Genomic DNA, 17,771 nt, shown 5'->3' on the forward strand with positions numbered 1-17,771 from the left:
ACAAAGTGAATGACACTGTGAATGAAGGTGCTGAGACAGAGAGAGAGAGAGAGAGAGAGAGAAGAATACGACAGCAGAATGTTGTCAAACCCTCCTCCGAAGGCCCCACTCCCTATGGCGAGAGCGGTCTACTATTGATTGCACAAATCTCTACAATGCTTGGACTTGCCGATGATGTCGACGACGATGAGGACGACGACGAGACAGGCTAAAATCTGAAAACGCTAAGGGCTGAAATCTGCAAATCTTTATCTGCTGAATTCTGACTCTATGTCGGTGACGATGTCGATGGCGACGATGCGACGACGATGCGCTGAAAACGCAGATGCTGAAATCTGTGTTTTCCGGGCTGAAACTGCAAACTACGCTGGATCTTACCGTGCGGCAAGGATCTGCTGCAGGAAGGTGAGATCTGCGAGGTTTGGGACTTCTACTACGATGTCTGACTGCTGAAAACTGAAAACACTGGTGCTACTGTGGATCTTGTCGCGGGAATCTGCAAAACGCTATGCTGATCCAAAAACGCTAGGGCTGAAAATTGTCTGTTGTGGGACATCTACTAACGCTAGGGCTGATCTGCTGGGTTGCTGTGGAATCTGCTAACGCTAGGGCTGATCTGATGTGTCTTGTTGTCGCCGAGGCTGATCTGCCATGCAAAAACGCCAGGACTAGTTCTGGGTGAAAACGCTAGGCTTGCATCTGCAAAAACGCTAGGTCTTCAGTGGGGGGTTCTTGCTGAGAAGTTGCCTGATGAACACAGGGTTCCTGCTACCTCTTCTGCCAGAAAGTGCTAGCGCAAGGTTTGCTTATATACTTGGCTACTGAATTTGCCCTACCTAGTTCCCAACAAAAGTCACTCAAAAATAATAAGTGAAAATTGGCTAAAATAGGGAAAATAGGTCTATGCATTGTAAAAATGCTCCTAATGGGTTCCGATGGAAATCCAATGGTCATACTGTGTGCAACCAGAGGATATGCATCTAATCTAAGTGCCTAGGCATGCACGATCTGTGAACAGACTCACAAAAGTGTCAGAACACTTCCTAGGCTAGACTGACTGAACTGAACTGAACCCTTGTCATGAAGTAGCTTGTCCACGTACACATAGGGTTAGATGTGTCATGTGACATTTCCGCTTCCAAGGATCGATGATATTCTTGACAGACTTCAGGGATCCTCTTGTTTTAGCAGGATTGATTTAAAATGCAGATATCATCAGATCCGAATCGCACCGCAAGATGTCTACAAGACAATCTTGCGGACGAGCTTCAGTTTGTATGAATTTTTGCTGATGCCTTATGGCCTAACCAATGCTCCAACGACTTTCAACCGAATGTGCCCAATGACGGGCAGCCTGATGAGAAACCCGAAGTGGAGGAAAGCAAGGAGATACTCGTTTCAGAATAGATATTGGCACACAAAGACAGAAAGATAAAAGGTAAAGCGATTAGGCGGTTCTTGGTTAAATTCAAGAACTATCTTGCATTGGATGCGAGTGGATGGAGGAGGAGGACCTAGCAGATGATACTCATATTTTGAAACTTTACCTTGAAGCATTCGGTTTAGCATAGTCTACTCCGATAGAACCCTGACATCAGCGAGGGTGAATCTAGTGCAGCGGGTTTGCACAAGAGGGGAGTCACTCCGCTCCTTTGTCAACGGATTACCCCGATTTTGAATAGAGTCACTGATGTTCCCTTTGGGTTTCAGGGATACTAAAGGGCTGAGTAGTATTTTGTTGTATGACTTTATAACTGGAATTCCCGAAAATGAAAATGATTGATTTGTACTCGACTTGTTTGAGTGCAGGAACTGAAAGACGAAATGACTGCAGCATTTCGGTCTCATAAATCTCTATAGACATGATTGCAATAAGGATTAGTTAATCGAGCATCCGTCAAGTCCGGAATGGATCTAGATGCGATTACTAAATACGTTGACGATTGGTCATCGTTTGAGATTTGGAATGAATTGTCTGTGATTTATCGTGTGATGTTTTGTGATGTCAAGTGATGTTATGTGATGCTCGGTGATGTGACTGTCGTCTTGTACAAGTGCTAGATGTGTCGTGTCTAGTGCGTCGGTACTAACAATGTCTACTAAGACAGTTTATGGTCTCTGTCTATTTTGTAGGCGTAATCGAGGGCAATTACAATTCTTTCAAGAGGGGGTATGTCACAAACTGGTGACGTAGCAGGTCCCCAGACACACACACCCTGCTTGTTGATGTGGCAGATTCCCATAAAACGAGCTGACAGGTTGACGTGGCAGACCTCCGCAAAACGCGCTGACATGTTGACGTGGGAGCAGCGTGCGGACGCACTACTTTTTGCGCTGACAGGCCGTACGGAATTTCCGAAAATTACGTTGGCTATTTTAGTAGCTTTTGGTTACACATGCTTTTGAGTTTGAGAAGCTTTTGAGTTTAACTCTTGGGGCTCTGCTTTTGGGCATCCCTTGTAAGAATAAATAAATCCTTTGGGACTCACTCCCCAGAGCATCTGGACGCAGAGTCTGAGAGTGAGTACCTGCGGACTCTCTTGTACTTTGCACACAGATTAATATAAAAACAAATACCGAAAGGGGCACCAGTCTTTGGGGCCAATACCTCTTGGCACGGAACTACGCCGGGCCGTGTCGTCTTTGTGAACTGTTTTGAAATGAATCTCTATCGTGTCGCAGTAGAATCTTGACTTGGGGTGTCCAAGTTTGTTACAGACCCTTTTCAAGGTAGTCTTTCACTTGGTTCATGATTTCTTCATTCTAGGATTTGCTAACACGGTTAGGTGGTTGGTTCGATGGTGTGCTTCCAGGAATCAGATCAATAGTATGGTCCTCAGGACGAGATGGGGGTAACTCGCCTGGCAAGCCTTCAGAGAAACAATCAGCATGTGTGTGCAGAAAATATTGGCGTTCTTTGTCTAGTTCAGACATGTTTGTTCGATGTTCATCGTTCAATTCTTTCAAATAGATGGAGTAAACAAAAAGACTGGATTTCATTAATTTTGAAATGGCTGAAGCCGATACAATGGGGACGGACTCGCCCTTCAATTTTACATCTAGTACAATTTTTCTGCCCTTCTCATTTGTCAAGTCGCTTTCTTGGCCCGATAGTCGATACGGCGTTATTCTTATGGTACCAAGGGATTCCTAGGAGGACGTCACACCCTTCCAAAGGCATGATGTAAAAGTCCTCGTGCCCTAAATACCCTTGACAATGCAAACGAAGTTTGCCAATGAAAGGCGTAATGGCTACATCCCGTCCAGGCGCCGCTAGAACTGTCACAAATTGGTGACGTGGATGGTTGTACACACACACCCGCCCGCTGAAATGATGATGTGGTAGCACTGTACAGATCCGTGATTTGCGGCAGATTTGCTGACGTGGCATGGCCAGTACGGATCCACGTTTTGCAGCATGTTTTGCGACAGTAGTACGAAACTTTTGGCCTGCTTTTATCTACGCAATTTAGCGAGAAAGAGAGAGAGAGAGAGAGAGAGAGAGAGAGAGAGAACTCTATTAAATTGCTTTATTTTTACTCAATATGGCTTGAGAAAGCTTTTGAATTTGAAGCTTTTGGGGCTCTGCTTTTGGCATCCCTTGTAAAACTTATAAATTAGTGGCTTGGGCTCCCACTTCTCAGAGCATCTGGACGCAGAGTCTGAGAGTGTGACCCAACCACTCCCGTGTACTTTGTGCAACAGATACTACAAAAAGAAATACCGATAGGGGCGCCAGTCTTTGGGGCCAATATCTCTAGGCACGGAACTCCGCCGGGCCGTGTTGAATCAATTGTGAACTGTGAACTGTTTTGAAGTGAATCATGTCGTGTCGCGGTAGAATCTTGACTTGGAGTGTCCAAGTCTGTTACAGTGGTATCAGAGCACGACCGATTTCTCTTCTACCGGGAAATCCGATCCTTTTTACATGGCACTTATGGATTCAAACAAAGATCATTCGACTTCCTCTGCATCCAGAGATGCGGGAAGAGATCATGAAGAAGATTCACACGAGGAGTACGGCCTGCCTCGGCCTACTTGGACGGAGATTGAAGAGATGGAGCGTCGACGATTGATTAACGATGCAACAAAGATGATGCTAAATTTTGCGAAGGACCCGAAATTTGCAAAATGTATGATCTAGACCTCCTTCGACGAGGTGCACTCACATTGGCCGCAAACCACAGAACCACCCCTCAAACCGGCACTCAAGAAACCTCCTACTCCAAGGATGTTTACAGAGCAAGAATTAGAAGAGGTGGTTGATACACGGATTTCTCAGCTTTTTGACACATAGAACAAAGCCGAAAAGCACGACAAAAAGCAGAAGAAAGGCACTAACTTCCCAGGTTATTTGGGTCGCCAGTCTACATTTGCCTCGGCAAGAAAGCAGAAGAAGCATGTGCGATTTGAAGGAGTACCTAGTTCTTCTTCTTCTTCTTCTGACAGTTCTTCTAGCTCCTCTGACTCAAGCGAAGAAGACAGAAAAGAGAAAAAGCGAAGCAAAAAGCAAAGCTTCGGAATGAGCAAGAAAAAAGACAAAGAAGTCTAAATCTCGCCCAGTTGTTGGCAGTTCTACAGAGGACTCGTCTTCGGATAGTTCGGACTCAGACGACAACAGCTTTTATGCAAAGAAGAAGAATTTCTATAAAGCCAACCAGTATGACTTTCTGGAAGATAAAAGCAAGAAAGTCTGACAGTTTAAAGAAGGTGGACAGTCACTTAAATTTGACACGTTTTCTGGATATCGAGATGCTTCGAAGGCTTTGGCCTTCATACATCAGTTTGACATAGCTTTCTCTAGAGGGCGTTACTCAGAGCACTCCAAGATTCGGAGGGCTACCTCTTACTTCAAGGGAAATGCTCGAACTTGGTGGTCCACGCTTCTATTGAACAAGAAAGCGCCAATTAAATGGCTGAAATTAAAGGCTTTTTATTTCTTCTTGGTTGACTCGGGAGAACGAGCGCGACATACGAACTGCTTGGAACCATCTTCGGATGACCAAGAAGGATACATTGGGCACATATTGCGAGAGATTCTGGAGCTCTTTTCTAAGAACAAATTGAGCGGTTTACCATGGGACTTCCTACAGAGATCCGAGATCACTGCCTGGAGCAAAAGTCAGATTCCATTCAGGAACTGATGAGTCATGCGAAACAAGGTTTTGCCATTCATTCAGGCAATTTGACTTACCCCGCAGATGAGATCATGACGCAGAGAACCAAACAGACTTCTAGCAATGAAAGTAGAAAGAAGAAGAGTAACCCAGAAAAGAAAGAAAAGGATGCACGACCCCAGCTCACTCTTCGAGAGAGGGTCAGCTATATCAAAGAGAGAGTGCTTTGGATGCGGGGAAACTGGGCACATCTCCGCAAAGTGCCCTTAAAAGGCACCGAATGAACGGGATGAAGAAAGGTCAGAGAGTTCAAAAGCAGCTGAGGAACGTGGCAGAAAAGGCAGATGAACGCAGAACCAAATCAAGTGAAGGAAAGTACAAAACTTTGCCACTTTTAGGGCAAAGTGAAAGATCAGGAAGCCCACTTTTTCTTGGATAAGGGAGCCAAGGCCAACTTCTTTTCACTTGAATTGGCGGCTCGATTTTGGAATTACGCCCGACACAGGCGGAGGTAGTTCTAGCGGCACCCGGACGGGATGTTACCATTACACCGATCATTGGCAAACTTCGTTTGCAATGTCAAGGGTGTTTAGGGCACGAGGATTTTTACGTAATTCCCTTGGGAGGTTGTGACGTCCTACTCGAAATCCCTTGGTACCACAAGGACAACGCCGTGGTTGACTACCAAGCCGAGAAAGCGACTTTGACAAATGAAGGGCACAGACATTATACTGGATGAAGTTCAATTTCTTTACTTTCTGGAAAGGACTGAATGATGATGGAAGGTCGAATATGTTTTGACCTCGAAAAAGAACGCCAAGATTTTCTCCACACTCATGCTGATTGCTTTTCAGACGGCCTGCCAGGCAAGTTGTCACCAGCTCGTCCTGAGAATCATACCATTGATCTGATACCTAGAACCACACCACTGAACCGGCCACCTTACCGTGTGAGCCGAGCCCAGAGATACACTTTTTTTCTCGGTAGCAGGAGTGCAAATGGACCCGGCCAAGATAGAGATTATCCATGATTGGCCCGATTTGAAGAATGTCTATGAAGTTAGAAGCTTCTTGGGCTTCTGTTCTTACTACCGGCGGTTCATCAAAAAGAGTCTAGAGGTTGCTTACCCCTTTGCATTTGTTGACATAGAAAGGAGTCCCTTTCTCGTTGGGACCCATAGAGGTGACTGCCTTTCAGAAATTGAAACAGAATTTGACTACAAGATCAGTTTTGACTTTGCCGGATTTGCAGAAGTCGTTTGAACTATATTGTGATACTTGTGGTCGTAGTCCGAATGTGGTCTGAATGCAAGAAGGCCATGTCATTGCCTATGAGAGCCGATTGTTTTCAAGGCCAAAATTGAGAGTACAGATATATGAGAAAGAGATTTTGGCGGTTATCCATGCTCTTACTCAGTGGCGACATTACCTACTCGGAGTCGATTTTACGGTTTTCACAGATGGTTGGAGTTTACGCTACTTCTTGTCAAAGAAGCAGCTATTGGAAAAGCAGATGCGGTGGACAAACATCTGGTCACACTTTTACTTCCGGATTGTCCATGTGCAGAAACAGAAGAACTTGGTGGCAGATGCTTTGTCTCGGAGGCTGTTGGTTTTGGCTATTTCCGCGATACATCATAGGAGCTTCGAGGATATGGTCGGTCAGTACGCCACAGATACAGATTTTTGCAAATGTATTCAGTTGAATACAGAATGGAGAGGTAGTAGTAGAATATTCCATTCGGGATGGCTACTTGAAGAAGAAAACGATGTTGTGCATGACACAGCCGTTGAGGGAAAAGGTTCTAACTGAATGCTACTGTCCACCTTTTACGGGTCACCGCGGCATTATTACCACCTTGAAAGGTGTGGAAAGATACTTTTGTTTGGCCTAGACTCAAGGATGTGGACGATTTTGTACGCAATTGCTTGGTATGCCAGAAGGTCAAATTTTGACAGGCATAAAGCACAGGGGTTGTTACAGCCTTTACCCTACCCACCTGCCCCTGAAAAAGTATTGCAATGGATTTCAATTTTTATCTCCCGAAAACACAGCGTGGGCACGATTGTTTATGGCCCAGATCTTCAATTTCCATGGCATGCATGAGACGATTGTCTCCGACAGAGACCCCATATTCACGAGTTTGTTTTGGAAGGCTATGTGGGAAAACATTGGCACACGGTTACAGTTCTCGTCATCGTTTTACCCGTAGACTAACGGGCAATCAAAGATTGCTAATTCAATGGTATTGGATTTGTTGAGGTCTTCTCTTTTAAATCTGAAGACATCATGGGAAAAGGGTTTTTACCTTTGGTGGAATATGCCTACAGAAACACGATTAACTCTTTGATGGGGAAGGTGCCATTTGAGATTATTGATTTTGCTACGAATGTTCCACCCTTCCTTAGCACGAAAGATAAGATATTTCTTTGAAGCCAACCAGTTCATGAGGGACTTGGACTTGGTCCATAAGGCTTTGAAGAAACCTCAGAAAAAGGCAGCAGATCGACATCATCGCGATTTGAGACTGAAGGAGAACGATTGGGTGCTCTTACTTGTTTAGAAAGCACGCCCAAGAAAGAAAAATGGAAAGGAGTGGCTTTCTCGAAAGCTTAGCATGAGATACTATGGACCTTTCCAAATTTTCGAAAAGATAAATGGTGTCTCCTTTAGACTGAAGCTACCCGACACTTGGAGACTTCAAAATGTTTTCATGTGAGTCTCTTGAAGCCTTTTAAAGGCGATGTGCCCGATGATGGGGAGCCAGATGAGCAACACGAATTGGAGAAGAACGAGCAGATACTCGTTCCAGAACAGATATTGGCACAGAAAGATAGAAAGATAAAGGTAAAGCAATAAGACGGTTCTTGGTTCAATTCAAGACCTACTCCGCATTGGATGCGAAGTGAATGGAGGAGGACCTGGCAGATACTCCTCAGATTGTGAATCTTTACCTTGAAGCATTTGGTTTAGCATAGTCTATTCTAAATGGAACCCCGAACTCAGCTTGGGCGAAATCTGGTGCAGCGGGTATGCACGAGAGGGGAGTCGCTCCGCTCCTTTGTCAACAGATTGCCTTGATTTTTGATACTAAAGTCACTGATGTCTCTTTGAGTTTAAGGGATACTGTGAGCTGACAATATTCTCGTATGACTTTATGAACTGGAATTCCCGAACATGATACTGACTTGTTCTTGACTTGTTTAAGTGAAGGAACTGATAGACGAAATGACTGCAGCATTTCGGCTTGAAAGATCTCGATAGACATGGTTGCAATAAGGATTAGTCAATCGGGCATCTATGAGGTCCCGAGTGGATCTAGATGCGATTGCTAAATACGTTGCTGATAAATCATGGTCTGAGATCCGAATGAATTTTGAATGTGATTTGTCACGTGATGTCCTGTGATGTCAAGTGATGTCCTGTGATGTGTGATGTAAATGTCGATTGGTACATGTGCTAGATGTGTGTTCTTAGTGCGTTGGTACTAACAGTGTCTGCTAAGACAGTTTATGTCTTCTGTCTGTTTTGCAGGCATAATCGAGGGTGATTACAATGCTTTCAAGAGGGGGGTATGTCACAAACTGTTGGCGTGGATGGCTGTACACACATACCCGCCCGCTGAAATGATGACGTGGCAGCATTGTACGGATCCTTGATTTGCGGCAGATTTGCTAGCGTGGCATGGCCCGTAGGGATCCGCGTTTTGTGGCGCGTTTTGCGGCAATTGTACGCAGCTTTTGGACCTGCTTTTATCTACGCAATTTAGCAAGAGAGAGAGAGAACTCTATTAAATTGCTTTATTTTTACTCAATACGGCTTGAGAGTTCAATAACGCTTGAGAGTGAAAGCTTTTGATTTTGAAGCTTTTGGGGCTCTGCTTTTGGCATCCCTTGTAAAACTTATAAATTAGTGGCTTGGGCTCCCACTTCTCAAAGCATCTGGACGCAGAGTCTGAGAGTGTGACCCAACCACTCCCGTGTACTTTGTGCAACAGATTAATACAAAAAGAAATACCGAAAGGGACGCCAGTCTTTGGGGCTAATATCTCTAGGCACCGAACTCCGTCGGGCCGTGACGAATCAATTGTGAACTATGAACTGTTTTGAAGTGAATTCCTGTCGTGTTGCAAGTCTGTTACAAGAACTGCCTCCGTCGGTGGCCCAATCCTATCGGGCGTAATCTCGAGCCGCGCCGCCAACTCAAGTGAAATGAAGTTGGCTTTGGCTCCTCCATCAAAAAAGATAAGGGCTTCCTAATCTTTTGTAACAGACTTGGACACTCCAAGTCGAGAATCTACCGCGACACCACAAATAATCAAAACAGTTCACAGTTCACAATTGATTCGACACTGGCCCGGCGGAGTTCCGTGCCTAGAGATATTGGCCCCAAACACTGGCGTCCCTTTCGGTATGTCTTTTAATATTAATATGTGTTCAAAGTACAAGAGTGCAGGCAGGCACTCACACTCAGACTCTACGTCCAAATGCTCTGCGTTATGAGGCCCTGCCCGCATATCTAAAGATTACAAAGGGATGCTAAAAGCAGAGCCCCAAAAGCTTCAAAGGCTATCCCAAAAGCTGAAAATCAAAAGCTTGAAAAAGAAAGCAAAAGAGGCTTCTCTCTCTCTGAATCTCTTGCATCAAAATAAAGCAAAAAGGTTCTCTCTCCTCTTGCATAGGAAAAGCAGCCACGCCAAAAGCTGGCCGAAAAGCCCTGCCGCAAAAATCACTGCAATCTGCGAAAGTCCGTACAGCAGTGCCACGTGTCATCACCGTACTGCCTTGCCACGTCAGCCTTTCAGCATGATTTCCGGGTTTTCTGCAGCCAGCCAGCCACGTCACCATTTCTTGCCAGAGGGTGTGTGTATGGGCAGCCACGTCACCGAGTTGTGACATACCCCCCTCTTGAAAGCATTGTAATTGCCCTCGATTACGCCTGCAAAACAGAGAAAAGCCATAAACTGTCTTAGCAGACACTGACTGTTAGTACCGACGCACTAGGAACACACATCTAGCACATGTACCAATCGACAGTCACATCACACGACATCATAGGACATCACTTGACATTACAGGACATCACATGACAAATCACATTCAACATTCATTCGGATCTTAGACCATGATTTATCGGCAATGCAATTAGCAATCCCATCTAGATCCACTCAGGACCTCATAGATGCCCGATTGACTAACCCCTATTGCAACCATGTCTATTCGAGATCATTCATACCAAAATGCTACAGGCATTTCGTCTAAGAGTTCCTACACTTAAAAACAAGTCAAGAACAAATCAGTTTCATATTTTTCCGAAACTCCATTTCATAAAGTCATACAGCAGAATACTGAGCTCAAATGACTTCTGCAAGTCCGGCAAAGTCAAAACTGGTCCCGTAGTCAATTTCTCTTTCAATGTCTGAAAGGCAGTCACCTCTGTGGATCCCCACGAGAAAGGGACTCCTTTCTGTGTCAAGATATGCAAAGGGGAAGCAACCTCTGCAAACTTTCGTATGAACCGCCTGTAGTACGAACACAGTCCCAAGAAGCTTCTAACTTCATGGACATTCTTCAAATCGGGCCAATCACGTATAGTCTCTATCTTGGCCAGATCCATTTGCATTCCTGCTGCTGAGACAATGTGTCCCAAAAAGTGTATCTCTGGTAGGAAAAATTCACTTTTCTTTGCATTAATCACTAACTTGTGATCTCATAATGCCTGAAAGACCTGAAGCAAATGATCTCTGTGTTCTGCCTCATTCTTGGAGAAAACAATGAATTCGTTAAAGAAAGTGCCAACAAATAGCCTATACTCTCGAAAAATCATGTCCATCATCCGGTTAAATGTCGCAGGAGCATTGGTTAAGCCAAAAGGCATCACGAAAAACTCAAATAACCCAAAAGTAGTCTGAAAGGCTGTCTTGTAGAACTCTCCCGGTACGATTCGGATCTGATGATAACCACTCTTCATATCAATCCTACTAAAGCATGAGGATCCCTGTAACCTGTCGAGTATATCATCGATCCTAGGAATCGAAAATCTGTTCTTGATGGTGATTTTGTTGAGAGCTCTATAATCGATGCACATTCTCCAAGATCCATCTTTCTTCAAAACCAACAACACTGGAGAGAAATACGGTGAAGTACTAGGCTGGACAAGACCCTTTTCCAAGAGGTCTTTCACTTGGTTCATAATCTCTTCATTCTGTGCTCGGCTCACACGGTAAGGTGGCCGGTTCGGTGGTGTGCTTCCAGGTATCAAATCAATGGTATGATCTTTAGGACGAGCAGGTGGTAACTCGCCTGGTAGGCCTTCGAAGAAGCAATCGGCGTGAGAATGGAGAAAATCTTGGCATTCTTTATCAAGTTTAGACATATTTGTCCTATCCTTATCGCTCAATTCTTTCATAAAGATCGAGTAAACAAACAGACTGGATTTCATTAATTTTGAAATGGCCGAAGCCGATACAATAGGGACAGACTAGCCCTTCAATTTAATATCAAGTACAATGGTTCTGCCCTTCTCTGTAGTCAAAGTCGCCCGATAATCGACCACGGCGTTGTTCTTGTGGTACCAGGGAATCCCTAAGAGAACATCACAACCCTCCAAAGGCATTATGAAGAAGTCCTCATGCCCCAAATACCCCTGACAATGCAACCGAAGTTTGCCAATGAGATGTGTAATGGCTATGTCCCTGTCGGGTGCCGCTAGAACTGCCTCCGCAAGTGGTCCCATTCGATCGGGAATGATCTCGAGCCGCGCCGCCAATTCCGGTGAAACTAAGTTGGCCTTGGCTCCTCCATCAAAGAAGATCACGGCCTCTTGATCTTTCACTTTGCCCCAAGCTCGGCAAAGTTCTGTACTCTCATCCATGGTGTCGGGATCGGTACCCACACAATCTGAAACCAGTCCTTTTTTCATCTTGCCTTTTCGTCCACGTTCCTCAACTGCTCTAGAACTCTCAAGCCTGTCGTCGTCCTTATCATTCTGTTCTTTCTGTGCCTTTTTAGGGCACTTCGCGGAGATATGTCCATGTTCTCCGCATCCAAAACACTTCCCCTCCTTGATGAATCGAGCTCGCTCTTGAGTAAGCTTGGGTCATGCATCCTTTTTCTCTGGGTTGCTCTTTTCCTTCTACTTTCATTCCCATAAGTTTGTTTGGCTCGTTGTGTCATGGCCTCATCTGTGGGGTAGGTCAGATTGCCAAAGTGAATGGCAAAGCCCCGCTTCGCATGACTCATCAACTCCTGAATAGAAGCTGACTTCTGTTCCAAGTAGTGATCTCGGATCTCTGTAGGTAGACCCAAGGTAAACCGCTCAATCTGTTCTCTGAACGAGATCTTCTTGAATGAAGAGGCGGGTAGAAAAGAGCTCCAGAATCTCTCACAGTAAGCATTGATTATATCTTTCTTGGTCATCCGAAGATGGTTCCAAGCAGCTCGTATATCTCGTTCATACGCTTGTGTCAACCAAGAAGAAATAAAAAGCTTCTTAAATTTCAGCCATTTAACTGGCGCAGTCTTGTTTAGCAGAAGCGTGGACCACCAAGTGCGAGCATTCCCCTTAAAGTGAGAGATAGCTCTCCGAATCTTAGTGCACTGAGTAGTGTCCTCCCGCGAAAGCGATGTCAAACTACTGTATAAAAGACAAAGCCTTCGAAGCATCTGAGTATCTTGAAAAAGTATCAAATTTGATCGAGTGTCCACCTTCCTTAAACTCTTGGAGTTTCTTGCTTTTATCTTCCAGAAAGTCATACTGGTTGGCTTTATAAAAATTCTTCTTCTTCACATAAAAGTTTCCGTCATCGGAATCTGAGCCGTCTGTAGAGGAGTCCTCACAGTCTCTGGGCGAAATTTAGCCTTCTTTGCCTTTTTCTTGCCCTTTCCGAAGCATTGTTTCTTGCTTCGCTTTTTACCTTTTCTGTCTTCTTCGCTTGAATCTGAAGAGCTAGAAGAACTGTCAGAAGAAGAAGAAGAAGAAGAACTAGGTACTCCTTCAAAGTGAACACGCTTCTTCTGTTTCTTTGCTTCCCGGGAAGTCAGTGCCTTTCTTCTGCTTTTTTCCGTGCATTTTGGCTTTCCTTTGCACGTCAAAAAGCTGAGCAATCCGTGCATCAGCCACCTCTTCTAATTCCTTCTCTAAATATTTCTTGTGAGCAGAAGGTTTCTTGAGAGCGGGTTTCGGGGGTGGTGTAGTGGTTTTTTGCCACTTCTCGTGCACTTCGTGAAAAGAAGTCTCGCTCATATACTTCACAAATTTTGGGTCCTTCGCAAAATTGAGCATCATCTTTGTTGCATCGCCAATCAATTGACAACGCTCCATCTCTCGTCGCTCCACCTGAGTAGGCCGAGGCGGGCCATACTCTCTGCCGGAATCTTCGTTGTGATCCCTGCCCGCATCTCCAGATGCAGAGGGAGTCAACTGATCCTTGCGTGAAGCCATAGGTGCCGCGGAAAAAAATTTGGGGATCGGATTTCCCGTCGAAGAGAAATCGGCCGTGCTCTAATACCACTGTTGTAGACTTGGACACTCCAAGTCACGAATCAATCGCGACAGCACCCAATAACCACTTCAAAACAATTCACAAATCACAATAGATTTGCACTGGCCCGGCGGAGTTCCGTGCCTAGAGATATTGTCCCCAAAGACTGGTGCCCCTTTCGGTATTTCTTTATGTATTAAATCAATGTCAAAGTACAAAGAGCGGTTAGGGTTTCACTCTCAGACTCTGCGTCCAGATGCTCTGCAAAGTGAGACCTAAACCGTTTACTTAAAGGTTACAAGGGATGCCCAAAAGCAGAGCCCCAAAAGCTTCCAGTTCAAAAGCAAAATTCTTTCTCTCTCTCAAGAGAGCAAAAATAAAGAAAATCATCTCTCTCTCTTTTCAATTGCGTAGCCAAAAAGCCCCAAAAACTTGCGTCGCTTGCTGGCCCCTTTTTCCACGCCGCAAAATCCGGAAAAAGCTGCCACGTGGCATTTCAGCGCCAAAGTTAGGGTTTCCAGCCACATTCGGGTTTCAGCCAGTAATAGGGTTAGGGTTTCCAAAAATTAGGGTTTCTGTTGTCAATAGCCACGTCATCACTTTGTGACATCCTAACCTCATATTTAAAGGCCCTTGGCCTAAAAAGCAGTTTACAGTAATAAGCCTTCAAACTTAAAAGCATCTGGTCCAAAAGCGAAGCCAAAAAGCTGTCAGCGTAAATCAGAGAAATCCGTACAGCCTGCCACGTCATCAGCCAACACAAAACGCGGAAATCCGTACAGCCTGCCACGTCATCATGCCAGCGCAATTTTCGGAAATCTGCCACGTCATCAATTTTTGCGTGTGTGCAGGTCTTGCTTTATTTTGATCCTTTATGTCATTTGGGGCCCCATCGGACGGGGTCCCCATAAGTTGGGAGGACTTCTTGTGTTACTTGTTCTTCTTAGTGTTTAGGCCCTTCGGCCAGCATCTGTAAGTTGGCTCCATTCTTTAGGCTTTGACGCGTCAGCAATTTGTTACATCTCCCCTTCTTGAAAGAGAGTAATCGTCCACGATTACAGCATATCTGCAAAACAACTCAAGTTAGCTCAAAAATTTCCGAGGGACAATCAGTTTGCTTTTTTTTTATTAAGGAGTTAGCTTCTCCTTTCTGCTCTTTTGATCAAGGAGTTAGCTTCTCCTTTTGGCTGTTTTGATCAAGGAGTTAGCTTCTCCTTTCTGCTCTTTTGATCAAGGAGTTAGCTTCTCCTTTTGTCTAGATCGAAACTCTTGATATTCCGGCGTAGTAAAATTAGCCATCACACCCAGACCGTACTGATCTTCCACGAGTGTCTTGATGCACTAAAATTACATACCCAGGCAATCTCATCCAATCAGGAATATTCAGTAGTTGGCACATCACAATGCAACATAAATGCTCACATATGCATGTTACAAGATATAGAAACATAAAGTTGCCGATGAACACTCCTCCCGCATAACCTAATAAGGTCCGGGCCGGGAGATATTCAACGACTCTCTCATCACTCCTCCCGCATAACCTGAAAAGGTCCGGGCCGGGAGATATAGAAGCCTTTTACAACCAAACGCCCCCTAGACCGCTGCCTGCGTCGTTTGGAGGTGCTGAGAGTAACCACTGCTCAGACTTCTTAATACTCCTCCCGCATAACCATCCACGTCCGGGCCGGGAGTCGCAACAACAATACTCCCCCCGGGAGTAAAATCACCAATCATTGAAACCAATATTAAAACCATAGTAAAACATTTCAAATCGGCACCACGACAGGTTCAAAACAGATACCATCCATTTCAAACAAATTCCAAACAGGATCACCAAATAAGTTCTATTTCAAACTTAAAAAAGCAATCTCGACATCAATCAAGCTCGAAAAGTCGACCGACTTTCCATCCTAGAACCTGCACCAAAAATTAGGGTTAGGTTCATTCCGTAAGGTCGTAGCCAAGCACAACATGGTCCATCAACTCTTGGACAAACAGTGTTTCTTTGGCGGCGATGGTAGTCCTAAGATAGCAATCGCATTGGACCTCCATGGTCATCTGCTCGTGAAGAGACATCTACGGAGAGATGTCGAGAAATTTCACGTTATAATCTGTTAGGGTTTCCATGGCAAGTATTTCAAGATACCCCCTCTGCCAGAAGTTGCACTCCGAAGGAAGATGTCAGAAACCATACAACTTCGGGCCAAAAAAAAAATCTTGAAAGCTTGCCAAGTACTTGGAGTATCTGCTTGGTAGCTCAACATCTGCATGGTACTATCTCTGAGAAAAACAACAGCTGGAAACAAATCTTGGATCCTTCTCTTGCAAGTGATCTTAATGGCTTATGGCCTGTAAGACATGAGCGGTGAAGACGGGAGCGCACCCGATGCACGATGAAGTAAGGGTGGGAGTGGCTAATAAGTCCGGGCTGGAGGGCGAAGATACCTCAAATAAAAGTCATAAAATTCCAATAGCTCTATCTGCTCTTTTGTAGGACCGGTATGCTTTCAGGAAAGCACACGCCTGATGCTCTGATACCACAGTCAGAAGACGGGCACCACGTGCCAATAGAAAGGAGCAGACTGAACAGACTTATAGCACTTCAATAACAACTGAACTGAAAGAGAGAGACAACACGCGACACGGAGTGGCGGAATTCCACCCCGTAGAGTATAGGGCCCAAACCTTGGCGCCCCTTTCAGTATTTCTTTATATTGCATCAACGCAGTACAAGCTGGAACTCCAGACTCTACACCTTCTCCAGGAAGCATGCCAGAGAATGAGTCCTAACCTCATATTTAAAGGCCCTTGGCCTAAAAAGCAGTTTACAGTAAAAAGCCTTCAAACTTAAAAGCATCTGGTCCAAAAGCAAAGCCAAAAAGCTGCCAGCGTAAATCACGAAAATCTGTACAGCCTGCCCCGTCATTAGCCAGCACAAAACGCGGAAAATCATACAGCTTGCCACATCATCATGCAAGCGCAATTTTCGAAAATCTGCCACGTCATCAATTTTTGTGTGTGTGCGGGTCCTGCTTTATTTTAATCCTTTATGTCACTTGGGGCCCCATCGGACTGGGTCCCCATAAGTTGGGAGGACTTCTTCTGTTACTTGTTCTTCTTAGGGTTTAAGCCCCTCGGCTGGCATCTGTAAGTTGGCTCCATTCTTTAGGCTTTGACATGTCAGCAGTTTGTGACAGATTCCCACAATATTATGCCTTTTTACTCGATGGGGGGACATAGTTTGGTGCCGAAGTCCAAAGCCAAGTAAGCCCAATATACTGGGAGGCCATTGCATGGCCCAATAGAGTAAAACAATGCCCAAATTGTCCAACGGCCCAAAGTTGGGCACCCATTTAGATGTCCATAGAGTTGAAATGCTCAATGTTGGGTGCCCATATTGGTGTCCAAAGCCAAACTCCGGAAAACCATTTACCCAAAATATACACAAATCCGTTTTTGGCAATCCTCAAGCACTATCTTTTTGCAGATCCAAGGGGAATTTTTCCTTTTCAATCTGGCTGTCTTGAATTTCTATCCGTAACTCGAGCCTCTCCCTTTTTTGGTTCTACGTATAAGATTTTGATTGGTAATATGGTACCTTTCTCTCTCATCTCTAATGTCGTCCCCGCCTCACGACGTTCTCCTGCTATCCTCGCCCTTAGTCTTGATTCATCTCAAACAATTATTACACCATAAGAATAATATACACTTTACATAGAAAGCTACCTTAGAATGATGTTAATAGGGAGGCCTAAGGATGCCTTCATGAGTCTAGTCCATTGAAAATACCTTGAGAAAAATCATTTCAAGCTTCAAAATTGTCCATGCAAAATCAAGCAAGCAAAAAAAAGCTAATACCAAGATTTGATTCTTTGTAGCTATAAAAAATAGGTTCTCTTTTTCATGCACAAAAAACTGAAAAAAAATTATCACAAATCTAGACAAAGTCTACCACCAAAAGAATCTGCTATACATACCAACCATCAATAAAATTGCCACAAGAATAACTACCCTCCCTTGATGCAAAAGGATAATGTATCCTCCATACTTATTTCTGAAAACTAGATTCAGTGTTCATTTTGCATCCTTATATCAGTCCATCTCTTTGATTGATCACCACAATAGGCAAATTCTTTTCACTAACTTTGACTCTAGCACTTTTACCAAGCAAA

The 17,771-nt window shown here is 44.6% G+C and overlaps 1 protein-coding gene across 1 annotated transcript in view; it reads right to left on the reverse strand.

Moving 5' to 3' along the window:
• LOC147421696 (zinc finger (CCCH-type) family protein / D111/G-patch domain-containing protein) overlaps positions 1 to 17,771 on the reverse strand; it is a 45,405-nt gene that overhangs the window by 26,531 nt on the left and 1,103 nt on the right. The gene's annotated exons all lie outside the window — the stretch shown is intronic.

This window comes from Adiantum capillus-veneris, chromosome 27 (genome assembly GCF_014529385.1).
Source record: "Adiantum capillus-veneris isolate H3 chromosome 27, ASM1452938v2, whole genome shotgun sequence".
Taxonomy (NCBI): Eukaryota; Viridiplantae; Streptophyta; class Polypodiopsida; order Polypodiales; family Pteridaceae; genus Adiantum; species Adiantum capillus-veneris.